Genomic DNA, 18,232 nt, shown 5'->3' with positions numbered 1-18,232 from the left:
GGCTCCAGTCTAATGTTGTCAGGTCTGGTGGCCCCCTTCCCCTTCCTCTACCTGCTAATATGCTCTCTAGATTGTCTACCTCTGGTCATAGGGGTGGGGTATTCAGATGGTATCAGTATATTGTTCTTTTGAATTAAACCGGTAAACTCCCTGCGCAGATTAGGTGGGAGAAGGATCTGTCTATTGTACTTCAAGAGGAAGAGTGGGATACAATTTCCTCACAGTGCTTTAAGATCTCTAAATGTCTCCAGCATTCAGAAATGTTCTATAAACTATGCAATAGGGCGTACTTCACTCCGCAGAGGCTTCACCGTATCTGGCCCTCGACCTCCCGGCTATGTTGGCGAAAATGTGGTGATGTAGGTACCATTCTACATATTTTCTGGGATTGCCCAGTTTTGAGGCCTCTGTGGACGGAGGTGTTCTCTTTTGGGGGAAGTGGTGGGAGCGACTGTGCCACTAGATCCACTATTTGCCTTATTTCACTACTCTCCTCACGCTCTCCTCAGCTGCGACAATTATATTGTAGGTCACATTTTAATATCAGCTAAGGCGGCGATAGGCCAACTGTGGAAATCACAGTCCATACCTCACATTCAGATGGTTATTAATAATACCCATAAGCACTTCCTTTTTGAAACAGCGGGATGTGTGTACTCTTCCTCTCCTTCTTCTATCTATATGAGATGGTTTAAATGGAGCGAATTCCGGGAGAGACAGGGTCACTCTGTAATTTTTAGTGATCCCATTGATATGGCAATTCTAAACTCTCCACAATCTGATAACACCCATTCGTAACAGATGCCCCCATTCTATCTACATATCTTTATGTTACAATATCTGAGTAAGGTATTCCCCTGACATATGTTTTTTTTTTTTTTCCCCTCGTGTGTCGCTGTCTTGTTATGTCTTTCTCTCTTTTCCTCTCTACTGAGCTCTCTATCTTATTACTTTTATGGTTATAGTTATGATTGATAGTTAAAAGAAACTATGTACACTATTAGTGAACTGAGCCTCTGAATTCAGATGTGTTGTTTATGATCGGGCTTTCTGTGTTAGCTCAATGTAGCACTCTCTATACGATGTATGTTCGTGTACATTTAATTTGTTTTTTCCTCTATATTTGCAAATTAATAAAAAAAATCATTATTGAAAAAAAAAAAATGGGATCCCAAGTGAAAAAGACTTGTTTGAGGGAACCTCCAAAACAAGGGGGAATCACACCAGGCTTATTAATCAACAACAAGGTGTCCCTAATGTGAAGAATATTAGGTATGCATTACTCCATATTCATTGCCACTCTAGGGGTGCTATTCCAAGACACAGGATTAAATATATCAAGAGAAAAGCAGTCTGTTTGGTGAAGTGCACATATACCTTGTTCAAATATAACTCATAAAACATGACCTTTATTGGTTCTAATAATAACCACTCAAGGGAGTACCAATGGAGCACCTTAAAATTACAGTAATATACAATGATTAGTTAAGTAGGAAAGTAAAAAAAAAAAAGTCTAAGCTGTAATACATACCCTCATACGGTGTGCACTTACAGTATTTATCAGTTCTATTGGAACATAGTATCCAAGCTTAATTTTTATTGGCTTGTTCCAAGAACATGGTTGATTGTATGGGGCTAGTATATCTATTCACAGTACAGGTAATAATGTACATCCTATCTATATATGTGGGGTATCATCTTCATACCACAGGCTAACCAAAGATATCTAAAATATAATTATGCAGTTGCTGCTTTATGCAGTAACTGGGATACAATATAGCTGCAATATATTAGCTGCAAATTACTGTTACAGATGTGTCCTACTACATCTTTGCCTTACACGCCATGTAGCGGGCCTTGCAGTGTCACTGCCTGTAACAGAACGTTGTAACGTAGCGTACTGAGGCGGTGGAAAAGACGGAGACTGTAATCCAACTTTCTGTCCACCAGATGTCACTTTTCCTAAACTGCATAGCGCATGTCAAATAACTAACAAAGCCTCTGTAGCGCCGCTTGCCTGATGGAACCTGTCATTCATTACACTATACACTAATACTGAACAGCATTTTGTCATCAACATAGAGCTGCAGTTGACTGTATGATAAAGAATTCAGTCATTTGGCGCATGCATCCTTTGTTTACCAACAATACGCTAAACCTCTCTGGACAATGTATTCAACCCTTTACCAGACCATCCATAAACTATCTTACGTAAAGAATCTTGCTGTAAAAAAATGCATAGGAAGTTTTTCAGAAAGACAGTTCATTTCAGATTTACGATTCTGAAAATACCCGCTCTCCCCCTCCCACCCAGCAGCATTACACTCTAAGCCGCTATTCATGACTTCAGTACTACAGTATGTATGATTGTAGCGGGTAAGTTCCAGACGACCAATGGTGTTAGGCGCGGCGGTCTTCGGCCGTGCCCTGACTGAGCAGCGGTCACGGCCGCCGCGCCTCTCTCCTTCCCTGTCCCCCGCACGGCGCCTAGAAACGCCAGGACACCGTGCGCATGATAGCCGCTGGGTCCCTGGCAACACAGGACGCCGTGCGTGCAGGGCCGCCGGGTGCATAGCAACGGGGACGCCACAGGTGGACCGCGTTCCCCGTTGCTAAGAATAGTTAATTAGGTTGCTCGTGCAGCAGGGCAGCTGCACGGCAACTAGTAATTAGGGTCTGGGGGCTGGTCCTGCTGGCCCTCCTGTTATTGGCCAGCAGGGCCTTTTTATGTGAGCCAGCACACTGCAGCCCCGCCGGTGATAGCTTCTTGTATGCTGTTCCTGCCTTGCAGAACTCTGTTCCTGTCAGCCGTGTTTGGTGGATCTTGCTCCCTGCCCTTTGGTACTTTGGAGGTCCGAAGCCGGTCCTGGGAATCCTTCTAGTCCTTGCGAACCTGTTTGTCATCTGGGGTTCTCGCCCGGTTTCATGAGTAGCGGCTTCTGCCGCGTGTTGCGGCCTATGCCGCTTAGTGTTTACTTTACTGTGAATTGGTGCATTTGCGGAGGTTTCCGCTTTCACTGTCCTCCCCGGAACTCGGCGGTGCCGTGTAGGGGAGTGGAAAGTGGTTTCTTTGTAGTTCTTTTGTCCTTTGGCGGCGTGCCGCACATACGTTTAGTTTTTAGGTAGTTTATAGCCCCTAGTGTGGTTGTTTAGTTAGAGGTCCCCTTGTTATTACCCTGTCTCAGTTCACACATTGTCTCTCTTTAAGACCTGAGGGGGCATCGGAGTTGGGCAGACCTAATCCGCCCTTCAAACGCGGCTGCCATGGGCCCAAGAAACCATAGTCGTTCAGGCGTGAATTGATAACACGGGTAAGACAACGGAGGTAGGGTGCTAGGGGCTATTTCCTTCCCATTTCCCAATCCCACCATTCCGTCTTGGTGCTCAGGACTCACTACATAAGATCTCCCCTGTCCTGAGCATCAGGATCGTAACATTTGGGAGGCAGAGGTATTGCAAACAAGTAAGCTTTTATTTCCGTCTGACAGGCATAGCCATTGTAATAGCTTCTTACAAAGAATACCAACAGCAGTTCAGCTTACTTGAAGACAGCAGGGTAAACAGGCATAGTAATTACAGCAGTTTTAGGGTGCAGCTCTCTCCAGCACAGAGAGCGCTGATAAAGGTGCAGCCTCTCCCACACATTCCCCACCACTAACTCATCTGGCCTGGTTTTTATACCTTAGCTGGTCCTAATTAAGGAAAGCGTGTGGTTCCTCCCTGAGCTGCAGGTGATTAACCCCTTTCTCGGAATGTGTGTGAGCCACTCTGCCACAATGATATTGTGTTTTTTAACACCAGGATGCTTTACATTGGATAATGACAGTTTACGGACAGCAACGGTAAAGGCCGAAGCAGGCTGAGCTTATGGTGGCATTGACTAGAAGTGAATGATGGTGGTGGGAGGTAGTGAGCCATACAGAACATACTTGCCTACTCTCCCGTAAACTGCAGGAGGCTCACGTTTTTTGGGGTAGCCCCCCGCACCCCCAGAAGAGTAGGCAGGTCTCCCGCATCCTGCTTGCACCCCAGTGATGCGGGCAGGATGTAGAGATATCCCGTATTCGCGGGTCCGTGGGGTGGGGATGGAGTTAAAATGACGCAGATCGCATCATTTTAGCCCCGCTCCCTTCCCGCGGAACTGCGAATCACGGCTTTTTCCGATGTGGGGGCTTGATGATGTCACAGCCCGGCCCCACCCCCCGAAGTCTCCTGCAGCGTCTCTTCTCCGGGCTTCTCCCGGAGAGGATAAATTGAAAGTAGGCAAGCATGATACAGACATGTCAGTGAGATTGAATACAGTATCAAGGGTACTATAATGGAAACTATTGAGGAGGAAAAGGATCTTATGTGTTACTATTTCAAGTCACAATGTAACAAAGCAATGAGGAAGGCTAGTCAGATGCTGTGTTGCATAGGGAGAGGAATCAGCAGTAGAAAGAAAGAAGTAATAATGCCACTGTATAGGTCATTGGTACGGCCTCATCTAGAATACTGTGTTCAATTCTGGAGGCCATATCTTCAGAAGGATATAAATACATTAGAGACTATTCAATGAACTAAAATGGTGCATGGCCTACATCACAAAGCTTACCTGGAAAGACTAAAAGATTTTAATGTGTATAGTTTGGAGCAGAGAAGGGAAAGGGGGATATGATAGAAACTTTCAAATATACCAAGGGTTTTAACAAGGTCCATAAAGGAAACATTCTTTAAAGGAAGAGAAGTAATAGGACACGAGGACATGCACTGAGACTGGAGGGTCCAGACGCAGGTTCAGGGGAAGTTTGAGGAAAAAAAATTACTTCACAGAAAGGGTAATGGATAGGTGGAATTTCATCCCATCAGAGGTGGTTGAGACTAAGGGCCAGATTCAGCATGAGTTGTAGTTGTGCAAAAAGTTGCACAACTATAACTGACTCCACTAGCATGTGGGGGGATGCACAGTACAGGGCAAGTCTGCCCCAGATGCCAAATCCTGCAAAAGCAGTCAGCGGGCAGCCATGTTTTGGGTTGCAGCAGCTGCGTGTGATGTCACACACACACACACGTACGGGCTTCAGTATGCGAATGCAACACTGATGCGTTCCATACTGAATCAAGCCCTAAGTCAGTAGAGCAATTAAAACATGCTTGGGATAGGCATATGAATATCCTTACAAAGAAATAAGGATCATATAGGGTTGAGGTTAACAAAAGATTTTAAAAAAAGGTGCATGCCCCTATGCTCAAGAAGATAAAGATAGATCTGTCTCGTTGGCTCCCGCAGAAGATCTCGTGGTTGGGCCGCATTAATGTTGTAAAAATGAATGTACTTCCTAGATTTATTTATTTATTTCAAACGATTCCAACACTCCTACCGCCACCCACCACGATTTCTCTCTGCTCTGCACAATATTCTGCGTGATTATGTGTGGGGAGGGAGGAAACCTAGGTTCAAACATCAGACTCTTTTTAGGCGTAAATCCCAAGGAGGTAGACAATTACCAATGTTCTTAGCCTATTACCAAGCATCTCTCCTGAGCAGAATACTGGAATGGATGAGTAACTCAGATGATAAGCAATCGGTCTCAATTGAATAATTTTCCACCAACTCCTATTTGAATTTGGTGCCGTAGTTGTCAAAAATAGGACAAAGTGATCACCCTACTGTAGGACCTACGTTATTGATGTGAAAGAGGCTGTGGAAGAGGCTGAATAGTTTGTCGCCACTTTCCCAGTTGATTCCCATTGTCCATAACCCCTTGTTCCTACCAGGAACTTCGGAGAAGGCTGCTGCTCCTTGGAAATTGGCGGGGCTTACCAGGATTTATAACTTTCTCCAGGGGGGTCACCTAAAATCGTTTGAGACACTGTATGTGGAATCACGCCTTCATAAATCGAATTATTGGTTTTATATACAGGTCCGTCATTTTATCTCCTCTTTGGGGAGATTGAGTATATGGGACAAAGAATTGACCGTGTTCGAAAAACTTTGTGTGCAATCACAAGCCCAACTCATACTATTTCCTCCATATATCAAATTCTTCTCCCGGCAATTCTGCCCTCTAATCCGACTTATCAAGTGTAATGGGATAGGGATTTCCAACTCAAGGGTGTGGAAGTGAACTGGGATAAGGTATATCAAGTAACCGGTGTCTGCTCAACCAGTATGGACGTAGTGGAGAACCAATTCAAACTATTATCTAGATGGTACCAGTGTCCAACTGTTGTACATAAATATTGTCCTGGGGTGTCCCCTATGTGTTGGAGATGTGGTGCGGAACTGGGGTCATTGATACATATCTGGTGGGATTGCTCGGTGATAGCCCCATTTTGGGATGCAATAAAAAGGATAGCTGCTGAGATATTGCTCTTCCCTGTACCCTTGGGCCCTGATTTATGGTAACACTCCCATACAGATATCCCTATTTCTAAATATAAGAAGTCCTTATTAAGGCACATGAACAACGCTGCTAGAGCGGTTGTCCCTGCACGCTGGTGCTCAACGACTCCGCCCACTATATGGGATTGGTGCCAGCGAATGGAATTCTATATGACTATGAACGAAATATACTATTCCACACCGGAAAGACATGGTACATATGTGGCTCTGTGGCTCAGCTGGTTGGATTTTAAACTGATGCCATCCTATCTTGCCTTGCTACCTGTGTCTCCTAGGTAGAGATGGATGCAGGTTACCATGTTTATAGTTCAACCCATGAACCATGTCTTCTCCCCTTTTTTTTTTTTTTTTAAACTGTTTTTATTTTCTCATTTTTATAATGTAAAATTTTACATACAGTGGTGAGTCAAAATGAAAAAAGATAGGAATAGCCAAGATACATACATACATTTCAGCATTAACAGTACTGCGAGTGTCTCTGTGCCTTGCAACTCGTGCCCCTTAATTTCGCATATCCTATACTTATACACTGTAAACTGTCATCACCCACTTATAAGCATCATAAAATAATAAGGGAGAACACAAGAAGGGAAAAGGGAAGGGGGGGGAGAGACAAGACAAGACAGTTCACTCCTTAGTCGCGTGGCATACATACATACATTACCCCATTCCATGTGCCAATCAACCCCAATATAGCAAGGTATTAACTCATATCAATTAGCATCTACATGTTTGTGAAGAACCCAGGAGGTATTTTCAAAGAGCTTTTCAATGTGGCCCTGTGTATCAATGTCTAGACTGTCAATGTAAGGCTCCCATTTCGAGTAAAAGCGAGCGACTCCCCTCTCAATGTCTGGCAAGGTGGCTTGGCGCTCGAAATGGAGAACCTGTAAAAGAACATTTTTTAATTCCCCCAAAGAGGGAGATGACTTCTTCGTCCAATGGTTCAAAATAACCTTATTAGCCACCGTGAGGATGAACGTGAGAATGGGCGTAACTCGCTTCCTATCCGGGCCAAGAGGCCAACCCTCAAAACAGTTGCATAAACAAGCTATGGGGTCTCTGGCGACCCTCAATGAGAGAGTTCTATTAATAAATACAATAACTTTGTTCCAAAACGTGGCAATCTTCCTACATGTCCAAAAACAATGAAAAGAGGAGGCCCTTGACATGTGGCATTTTAAACATTCACTATTCCCATCCGGGATCATATGCACTCTTTGGGCCGGCGCTATGTAAGCCCTGTGTAATAACTTAAAATACACTTCCTGAAGCTGAGCCGAGTGTAGATATTTAAATGTATACTGACAGGATTTTAGTAGAATTGGTTGCGCCGGGAAGTCCGGTACATCCCCCTCCCAATTAGAAACCGTACGTTTCCACAGCTTTTCCGTCTGTATCACCCGTAAATGGTCATAATAATAAGATAAACGATAAGCCGAGGCATTCGTGAGAGTGAGGAGAGTGGCTATCGGATCCTGTTTGTCTGGCGAGGTCATAGGGACAGCCATAGTCATGACAAAATGTCGGGCTTGCAGGTACATATAAAAATTTGAGTTTGCTATACCATATTTGGACTTTAATTCCTCAAAGGAGAGCATATGCCTTCCCCCAGGGTCAAATACGTCTCTAATAGACGAAATTCCCCACTCCCGCCACTGCTTAAAGTTAGCATTTTCCAGCCCAGGACTGAAGCAGGGATTACCCCAGAAAGTTGTGTAACGGGAGGAGGCCGGGTTTCTATGTAATTTTGAATTGGAATAGTGCCAGGCTCCATGAGTATCTGAAAGGATAATATTCGCATTGAGTGATGCCGGCAGCTTGTTCCTTGGGGAGTGAAGGAGGGCGCTGGGAGAGAAGGGGGCAAACAGTTCCTCAACCAATGTATAATTGGTAAAACAAGAACGCTGCCGTAACCAGTCTGTGACATAGCGGAACATCACCGCTCTACTAAACGCTTCCAAGTCTGGAATCCCCAGCCCCCCCTCCGCCCTTGGCATCTGAAGTTTAGCATAAGAAATCCTTGGTTCCCCCCCCCCCCCATAAGAATTTAGAGAACATGGAATTTACAGACCTACAGTCTTTTTTTGTAAGGCATAATGGCAGCATCTGCAAAATATATGAGAGTTTCGGGAACACTACACTTTTAAGGACCGTGGCCCTTCCCAGCAAGGACAAAGGCAAATTAACCCACCCGCCTAGGAGAGCCCGGACAGCCGTCAGGACCGGGGCAACGTTAACTGCATACAACATTTCCAGTGATGTGGGTATCATTATCCCCAAATACTTAAGAGCCCTCTGGGTCCTAGGGAACTGGGACAATATCGGGTGCCTATTAAAGAAGGACGCATCTCCCGATAGAGACATGAGTTCTGATTTGGAAAGATTAACCTTGTAACCCGCAAAGGATCATAAGCTATCAATGATGGAGACTATAGGTCCTATTGACCTGCTGGGGTCAGCGATAAATAGCAACATATCGTCAGCAAACAAAGCTATCTTAACCTCCAGCCTGCCCACCAAAATGCCTCTAAAGGAAGACGCGCCACAGAGGGATATCGCCAGTGGCTCCAGGGCCAGGGCGAATAGTAGAGGGGATAGAGGGCAGCCCTGACGGGTGCCTCTCTGGATGTAGAAGGGGGAAGAAATATATCCATTGCCTAATACTTGCGTGGCCGGGTCTGTGTATAGGCGGAGCAACATTTCTACAAAGGCTGACGGGGCCCCGAACCTATGTAGGGTATCAAATAAATGGTTCCAAGTCACCATAATAAATGCCTTTTCGGCGTCAAGTGATAAAATTACATTGGAGCCCGTATCTGAGGAAGACTGTAACCTCTGCATTACTGTTAAGACTTTTCTTATATTAACCACCGCCTGGCGGCCCCAAATGAATCCCGACTGATCTGGGTGGACAATGGAGGGCAATACGAATTTTAACCTGTCAGACAATATCTTGGTAAACAGCTTATAGTCCGTATTAAGCAGGGAAATAGGCCTATAAGATTCCGGGAGTTCCGGATCCCTGCCAGGCTTCGGCAACACCCTGAGGAACGCTGAGTTAAAGAAACCAGGCAGGTCCCGACCGGAGAGTAATTCATTAAAAGATACCTGCAATGTGTCCCGGATATGGGGCATTAGGATTTTTAATAATCATTGGAGAGGCCGTCCGGTCCCGGTGCCTTTCCAGTCTTCAGTGCCTTAATCACCCTCTCCACCTCCTCCCCCGAGATGGGTGTCATAAGGGATGAGGCCTGGCTGTCAGACATCTGAAGTAAACTCATATTAGCCCAAAAGGCCTCTTTATTGGGCAGATTACTAGGAGGCTGAGAATACAGTTGGGCATAAAAAGAACTCAGCACCTCCGTTATTTTGGCATTAGATCTGACCCTAGTACCGTCACTAGTGCGGAGGGATTTAATTACTGAGGAAGAATGGCGCCCTTTCAATAAGAAGGACATTAATTTCCCCGGTTTATTACCATATCTGTGAAAAGAAGCAGACCTATAGAAAGTGTGCTTGGCTTCTAAGTGATTCAGAATATTATCAAAAACTGCCTTTTTGTTATTATAATCAGCCCTATTAGTTGGAGTAGGTGAATGCTTAAACCTCTGAAAGGAAGTCGTTGAGTTTGCCTGGGCTTCCAAGTATGAGCCGTCTAATTGCCTATCCCTGTGTGCGCAGTAAGACAAAATTACCCCTCTCGTGACGGGTTTAGATGCCTGCCAGAATGTCAGAGGCTTCTCGGACTCATAACTTGCGTTATTACTTTTATAATCTAGCCACGCCGCCTCCAACATGTTACGAAATTTCAATGAATTAGCCAAATGTGCCGGGAACCACCACTGCCGCACCGGACCCGTATCCACCTGCACCGCCAGCTTAATCCAACATAAGGCATGATCCGAGATACTTATAGCTTCGATCCCAGCATCCATAACCTTAGGGAACATATGTTCCGACAACAGCAAGTAATCAATGCGGGAAAGCGTACCATATGCAGCTCACAGGCAAGTATAATCCCGTTCTAGCGGATAGCACGCCCTCCACACATCCACCACCCGCAGCCGGCGGCTCACATAGTTAACACCCACTTTAGGGTGACTAAGCCCTCGACTGGAAGCCACATTTCTATCCATAACATGAGACGAAACCACACTGAAATCCCCCCCTAACACAATGTTGGAATCTATATGACCATACAGTTTGTTCAGCATTTCTAGATAAAACCCTTTGGGGCGATTATTCGGAGCATATATGTTACATAGCAATAGGCGTGTGCAGTCTACTGTGATGTCTGCACTAATATACCGACCCCGCGGGTCCACCTTTACAGAATGAACAGTATAAGAAAGAGACTGTCTAATCAATATGGCTACCCCCCGTGCCATAGAGGAGTATGGGGCCGAGGCCAACACTGACCACCGAAGTGTGTTAAGTTTGGCCATCTCTAGAGGAAGGAGATGCGTTTCCTGCAGGAAAGCTATATCCATACGGAGCTTGTTCATATACATAAGAATTTTTTTCCTCTTAGCCGGGGAGTTAATACCCCCCACGTTCCATGTGCTAATCATTAAAGACAACATGCAGCCAATCTAAATAAACCCAGTGAAGTAATGACGAGCTTTCTTCCTTCAGACAGGTAGCCAGCTGCGTCAGCCACATTAGAAAAGTCACAAAATGATTCCCCTTCAAAGAGCCGTAATCATGCAGGGTACAGCAGTGCAAATTTCTTGCCCTCCTGGACCAGGCGGGAACAAATCTGGGAGAAATCCTTGCGGGCTCGGGAGACTTCTGCGGAGTAATCCTGAAAGAGACGAATGTCCCTACCATCCCATGCCAGTGCTCTGTGTCTCCTGGAAGCAGACCAAATAGCTTCTTTATGCAGAAAGTTTAAACAACGAAAAATTACCACACGTGGCCTCGCGTTCTGACCCGTCCTGGGCGGTCCGAGAAGATGGGCCCTCTCCACTACCATGTCTGCACATGTATCCTTAATGTCCAGCAACTCCGGAAGAGACTCCTGTAGAAACCGGTAGAGGTCTGGCCCTTTAAGAGATTCTGCTAGGCCCATGACCCTGAGGTTATTCCTCCTCGATCTGTTCTCCAGGTCGTCTAATTTAGTCATAACTTGGTAATAAGATTTCTGCATAGTGTCAGCGTTCGTTTTCAATTCTGCTACATCTTGGAACACTTCCCCCAATCTCTGCTCCGTGACTAATACCCTCTGGGACTGCTTTTTCATCTGGGACTTAATGTCCTGTGCCACCTGCGTTAACTTAGCAGCATGTGTGTCCATGAGGGGCCCCATCGTTACCTTGATAGCTTTCACGACATCCTCATATGAGACTGGGGCTGCAGGGTCGGGAGAGGCAGGCCGAGACCCATCATCTAGCTGCGAACCATCCTGTGTGTCCGGTGCAGTGGCCATATTGGATTCTGCCCGGCGCCGCTCAGAGCGAGATCTTTGCTGCTTTGCCGGCATGGAAGAGGTGAGAAACTTCTCCATATGGTGGAGGAGACCTTCCCCTCACTGAGGCTGCGGGAACCGCCGGGTTTGTGTCCGCGAGTGCGGCTCTGCTTGCTGTGCTGGCTGGAATAGCAACGGAGCTCTCACGCCAGGCTCCCGATCACATGGGAGCCGCAACCGGAAGTCTGTCTTCTCCCCTTTTGTGTTTACTGATGTTTAACGCCTTTGTCTCTTGAGGATGATTTAGCTGTTCTCACTGTTGATACCCCCAGCCGAGTGGATTTCTTTCTTTCTGTTATCTCTCTTGTCCTCTATCTCTTCTAAACTACATTTTTTCTTCCAAATCAGTTTCTCTCTCTATTTTCGAATATGATACTTTCTAGCCTCTCATGCTATCTTATAGACTTATGTACATTTTTGGTCTTTCACTTTTTGTGAATACAGAGTCTAGTCGACTGTATTACATATTCTCTCCATTTATGTGTGATCTAAAGTGTACAAGATACATTTTTTATTATTGAATTGTGCATGATTCTTATGTGGCCTGTTTGTTCTGAAAAACTCTTTGAAAATAAAGAATTTATTAAAAAAAAATAAAAAAAGTGCAGACTAGATGAGCCAAGTGGTTCTTCTCTATATTTCTATTAGTGTATGTATACAGTATTTCATTTGTACATTTTAATAAAGTTAGGCATTGAAATCAATTGAAATATATTTTAAATGCATTTTAATGCTTTTATTTTATTTCATTAAGAAAGAGGCGGGGAGACTTATCATTTGGATTTTCCCTCACCTCTATGAACCTTTGAAAGGGCCTGTTTATTCATAACTCAGATTAGTTTTATCAATGCATATAAAAATCCTTAACCAACAGTATCTCTGCAGTGTGTCACATGTAATTATATACCAGGAATAGATAGTGGTACCTATCATGTCTATTACACTCCCCTACATATGGCTCACAGAGGGGTAAATTTACTAAGATTCGTATTTTCCAGATTCAGGTCAAAGTTCAATCACGAATGACATCGAAAGTGTAAAACTGCAACTTTTTGAATTGATTACGACTAATTTACTAAGCTGTCGTATTCGGGTTTTTCTTTTGTTCCGATGTCGATGTCATTCGTGGTTTTTTTTCTATTTTTACGGCAGTGATTAGCAAAACACTGCCGACTTTTTTTACAATCAATCTCGGCCGGATCTGTGTGATCCGTGCTGGGTTTTTTTGTTTTTTTTAATTAAACACTGTAAAATAATAAAAAAAAAATGTGTGGGGTCCCCCCTCCTAAGCATAACCAGCCTCGGGCTCTTTGAGCCGATCCTGGTTGCAAAAATATGTGGAAAAAAATGACAAGGGTTCCCCCATATTTAAGCAACCAGCATCGGGCTCTGCGCCTGGTCCTGGTCCCAAAAATACGGGGGACAAAAAGAGTAGGGGTCCCCCGTATTTTTAAAACCAGCACCGGGCTCCACTAGCTGGACAGATAATGCCACAGCCGGGGGTCACTTTTATATAGTGCCCTGCGGCCGTGGCATCAAAAATCCAACTAGTCACTCCTGGCCGGGGTACCCTGGGGGAGTGGGGACCCCTTCAATCAAGGGGTCCCCCCCCCAGCCACCCAAGGGCCAGGGGTGAAGCCCGAGGCTGTCCCCCCCCATCCAATGGGCTGCGGATGGGGAGGCTGATAGCCTTTGTTGTAAAAGAAAAGATATTGTTTTTAGTAGCAGTACTACAAGGCCCAGCAAGCCTCCCCCGCATGCTGGTACTTGGAGAACCACAAGTACCAGCATGCGACGGAAAAACGGGCCCGCTGGTACCTGTAGTACTACTACTAAAAAAATACCCAAAAAAAGACAAGACACACACACCGTGAAAGTATAATTTTATTACATACATACACACATACATACATACTTACCTTAAGTTCCCACGCAGGTCGGTCCTCTTCTCCAGTAGAATCCAAGGGGTACCTGTTGAAGAAATTATACTCACGAGATCCAGGGGTCCAGGCTCCTCGGGAAATCCAGGGGTAATCCACGTACTTGCATAAAATAAGAAAACGGAAAGCCGAGCCACGAACTGAAAGGGGCCCCATGTTTTCACATGGGACTCCTTTCCACGAATGCCAGAAACCCACTCTGACTGATGTCTAAGTGGGTTTCTTCAGCCAATCAGGGAGTGCCACGTTGTAGCACTCTCCTGATCGGCTGTGTGCTCCTGTCCTCACTGACAGGCAGCACACGGCAGTGTTACAATGTAGCGCCTATGCGCTACATTGTAACCAATGATGGGAACTTTCTGCCCTGCGGTTGACCTAAAGTGACGTCACCGCTGAGCAGAAAGTTCCCAGCATTGGTTACAATGTAGCGCATAGGCGCTACATTGTAACACTGCCGTGTGCCGCCTGTCACTCAGTACAGGAGCACACAGCCGATCAGGAGAGTGCTACAACGTGGCACTCCCTGATTGGCTGAAGAAACCCACTTAGACATCAGTCAGAGTGGGTTTCTGGCATTCGTGGAAAGGAGTCCCATGTGAAAACATGGGGCCCCTTTCAGTTCGTGGCTCGGCTTTCCGTTTTCTTATTTTATGCAAGTACGTGGATTACCCCTGGATTTCCCGAGGAGCCTGGACCCCTGGATCTCGTGAGTATAATTTCTTCAACAGGTACCCCTTGGATTCTACTGGAGAAGAGGACCGACCTGCGTGGGAACTTAAGGTAAGTATGTATGTATGTGTGTATGTATGTAATAAAATTATACTTTCACGGTGTGTGTGTCTTGTCTTTTTTTGGGTATTTTTTTAGTAGTAGTACTACAGGTACCAGCGGGCCCGTTTTTCCGTCGCATGCTGGTACTTGTGGTTCTCCAAGTACCAGCATGCGGGGGAGGCTTGCTGGGCCTTGTAGTACTGCTACTAAAAACAATATCTTTTCTTTTACAACAAAGGCTATCAGCCTCCCCATCCGCAGCCCATTGGATGGGGGGGGACAGCCTCGGGCTTCACCCCTGGCCCTTGGGTGGCTGGGGGGGGGGACCCCTTGATTGAAGGGGTCCCCACTCGCCCAGGGTACCCCGGCCAGGAGTGACTAGTTGGATTTTTGATGCCACGGCCGCAGGGCACTATATAAAAGTGACCCCCGGCTGTGGCATTATCTGTCCAGCTAGTGGAGCCCGGTGCTGGTTTTAAAAATACGGGGGACCCCTACTCTTTTTGTCCCCCGTATTTTTGGGACCAGGACCAGGCGCAGAGCCCGATGCTGGTTGCTTAAATATGGGGGAACCCCTGTCATTTTTTCCCCCATATTTCTGCAACCAGGATCGGCTCAAAGAGCCCGAGGCTGGTTATGCTTAGGAGGGGGGACCCCACGCAATTTTTTTTAATAAAATAACAACTTTCCCACCCCTTCCCACTGATATACATGCACGGATCTCATGGATCCCTGCATGCCTATCCAATCACGGAAAAAAAAAGTAGGTCTGTTTTTTTTTAGCACTTTTTTACGAGTTGTAATTTTTCACGGCAGTGTTTGTTTGTTTTTTGCTTTGCACTTCTTAGTAAATGACCGAGATTCATACTTAAACAGCCGCGTTTTGACCGATGGTGTATTCATTCGTAATTTTTTACTTGGACTTGCAAAAAATTACAAATGCCCTCATCTCTGCCGTGATTAGTGTTTAGTAAATTACCGAGATGACACTTTGATGAAAAAACGGCATCTCGGTCAAAATCGGGAGCTTAGTAAATTTCCCCCAGAGAGTGTATACAATGCTCTTAGAGCATAGAGCACCTTATGCTGTGTAATCATCGGAAACCTGTAATTAACCAAGTGTGCTTAAATATGCCATTAAAACTAAATACTGTCATGGGATAGAATATAGGGCCTAATTCAGACCTGATCGCAACAGCAAACTTTTTATTTAAGGTGCAAAACCATGTGCACTGCAGGGGGGCAGATATAACATGTGCAGAGAGAGTTATACTCCTTTTCCACTAGCTAAAAAAACACGGGTAAATGCACGGGGGCGCACATTTACCCGTGTTTTTTGCTAGTGGAAAAGGGTTCCTCCGCAAAAACCTGGATCAAGTGGCCCGTGAATCCTACCCGGGTAGCTACCTGGGTAGGACACGGGAATGATCTGGGTAAGGTTGTAGTGTAAATGGAAGCCGTGTCGATGCGACACGGCTCCCGTTTACACTGTATGGAAGGGCGGTGCTGGGAGATCATGTGATCTCCCAGTGCCGCCCCTGCCGCGTCACCAGAGCGTCACCAACTCAGCAATATGCCGGGTTGGGTGAGTGCAGTGGGAAAGGGGGCTCTGATGCGGGTCGCAGTCGAGTAGCTCCCGTGTCAGGCTCACGGCTGCGACCCGCATCAGTAGTGGAAAAGGGGTATTAGATTTGGGTGGAGTGTGTTCAAACTGAAATCTAAATTACAGTGTTAAAATACAGCAGTCAGTATTTACCCTGCACAGAAATAACATAACCCACCCAAATCTAACTCTCTCTGCATATCTGCCCCCCCCCCCCCCCTTCAGTGCACATGGTTTTGCCCATTAGAGAAAGGTTTTGCTTTTGTGATCAGGTCTGAATTAGGCCCATAATTACTGCTCTTACACTCTGCTCATTAGAATTTTTATATTTTAATATTCATTCACCACTTGTACACAATGTATAATTATCACTTTGTATGCATGGGTACATTATTTACTTTATAAATGTAGCCATATATTGTCATGTCTCTTAACAATGGGCAATCTTTGTCTTGATTTTATAAATAAATGCTTTTAAAAGGTGAAGAATCAGGAGTAAGGTCTTGCGAGGTAAATGAGAGCAGAGTCAGAAATGGAAAGTGATACGTGGTGGGGAGGCTGATCGGATAAAAGTTCATCTTAGAGAAAGCATCGGAAAAGGTGTGAGATCTGCAGGCGGAGCACCTATTATTATTATTACTACCAGTTATTTATATAGCGCACACATATTCCGTAGCATTTTACAGAGAATATTTGGCCATTCACATCACCTAGACCAGGGCAGGCCAAACCAGTCCTCGAGATCTACCAACAGTTCACATTTTCCAGACCATCTAGCTGGTGCACAGGTGTAGTCATTACTAATTAATATGTGCTGCATTCATTCCTAACAGACAATTCTACAGATCTACAGGAGGCCTGGAAAACATAAACTGTTGGTAGATCTCGAGGACCGGTTTGGCCAGCCCTGACCTAGACTGACATTAGAAATATGAAGGGTTTATGGATAAATGATGAGAATGGATGGATGCCTCTAAGGAATATGTGATCAAGTATTGATAGGGAAACATTATATTTGTATGTATGTAAGAGATAATTGCAAGTCAATAATAACATCATGTACATGTGATAAACACCTGATAAGTACATCTGTTAATAACAGAATCAGGAATATGGTCATGCTCTGTCATTGCTTTTATCCATGTTTCTCCTTTACAACAATTTAAAAGTGAGTTAGGGGAAGATATCAAAAGGCCTAGTACATCTTCCTCTGGGATCCAGTCTCTAGGTCAACAGTAACTAGGTCGACAGTGTCTAGGTCGACAACTATTGGTCGACAGTAGCTAGGTCGACAGAGTTTCTAGGTCGACAGGGTCTCTAGGTCGACATGTTCTAGGTCGACAGGTCAAAAGGTCGACATGAGTTTTTCACGATTTTTTTCTTTTTTTTAAACCTTTTCATACTTAACGATCCATGTGGACTACGATTGGAACGGTAATCTGTGCCAAGCGAAGCGAGGCACCTTGCTTGAAGATGTGAGGGGACAGGGTTGCTCTAATTGGGGTTCCCAGTCACTCTACGTAGAAAACGACACCCAAAAAACATAAAAAACTCATGTCGACCTTTTGACCTGTCGACCTAGACCCTGTCGACCTAAAGACCCTGTCGACCTAGAGACCCTGTCAACCAATAGTGGTCAACCTAGACACTGTCGACCTAGTTACTATCTACCTTCCATACCACACCCCTTCCTCTTTGGGTGATTCTCCAGAAAGTGAACATAAAGTCCCGTACATCACACACTTTTTTAAAAAATGTTTTCCTTTTAAACTGGTCAGTTAAGAAATTGTTGTTATATGAAAATGTAATTGCTCAGGGGGGCATTCAATTTGTGCAGTTTTTTTGACCAGTCAAAAAAACTGCACTTTTCGCACATTTTTAGATCAAATTTAAATTTGATCTATTCAATGTCCATGCTGTTTCCATTTCAATGTCCATGCTGTTTTTTTGACTAGTTGAAAAATTTGCAGTGAATACACGTGTTTTAGCGAATTTGCAGGTGTTTTCACCCGTTTTTGGCGTAATTTTCACCCATGCCATTTCACTTTTTTTTGTAGAATTGG

At 45.0% G+C, this 18,232-nt stretch overlaps 1 protein-coding gene across 1 annotated transcript in view; it reads right to left on the bottom strand.

Annotated features, from left to right (window-relative positions):
* Positions 1 to 18,232, bottom strand: part of SLC9A9 (solute carrier family 9 member A9) — a 1,718,538-nt gene that overhangs the window by 1,274,691 nt on the left and 425,615 nt on the right.

This window comes from Pseudophryne corroboree, chromosome 4 (assembly GCF_028390025.1).
Source record: "Pseudophryne corroboree isolate aPseCor3 chromosome 4, aPseCor3.hap2, whole genome shotgun sequence".
NCBI classification, from domain to species: domain Eukaryota; kingdom Metazoa; phylum Chordata; class Amphibia; order Anura; family Myobatrachidae; genus Pseudophryne; species Pseudophryne corroboree.
The sequence above is the reverse complement of the archived record's forward strand: the minus strand, read 5'-3'. Positions and strand labels throughout refer to the sequence as shown.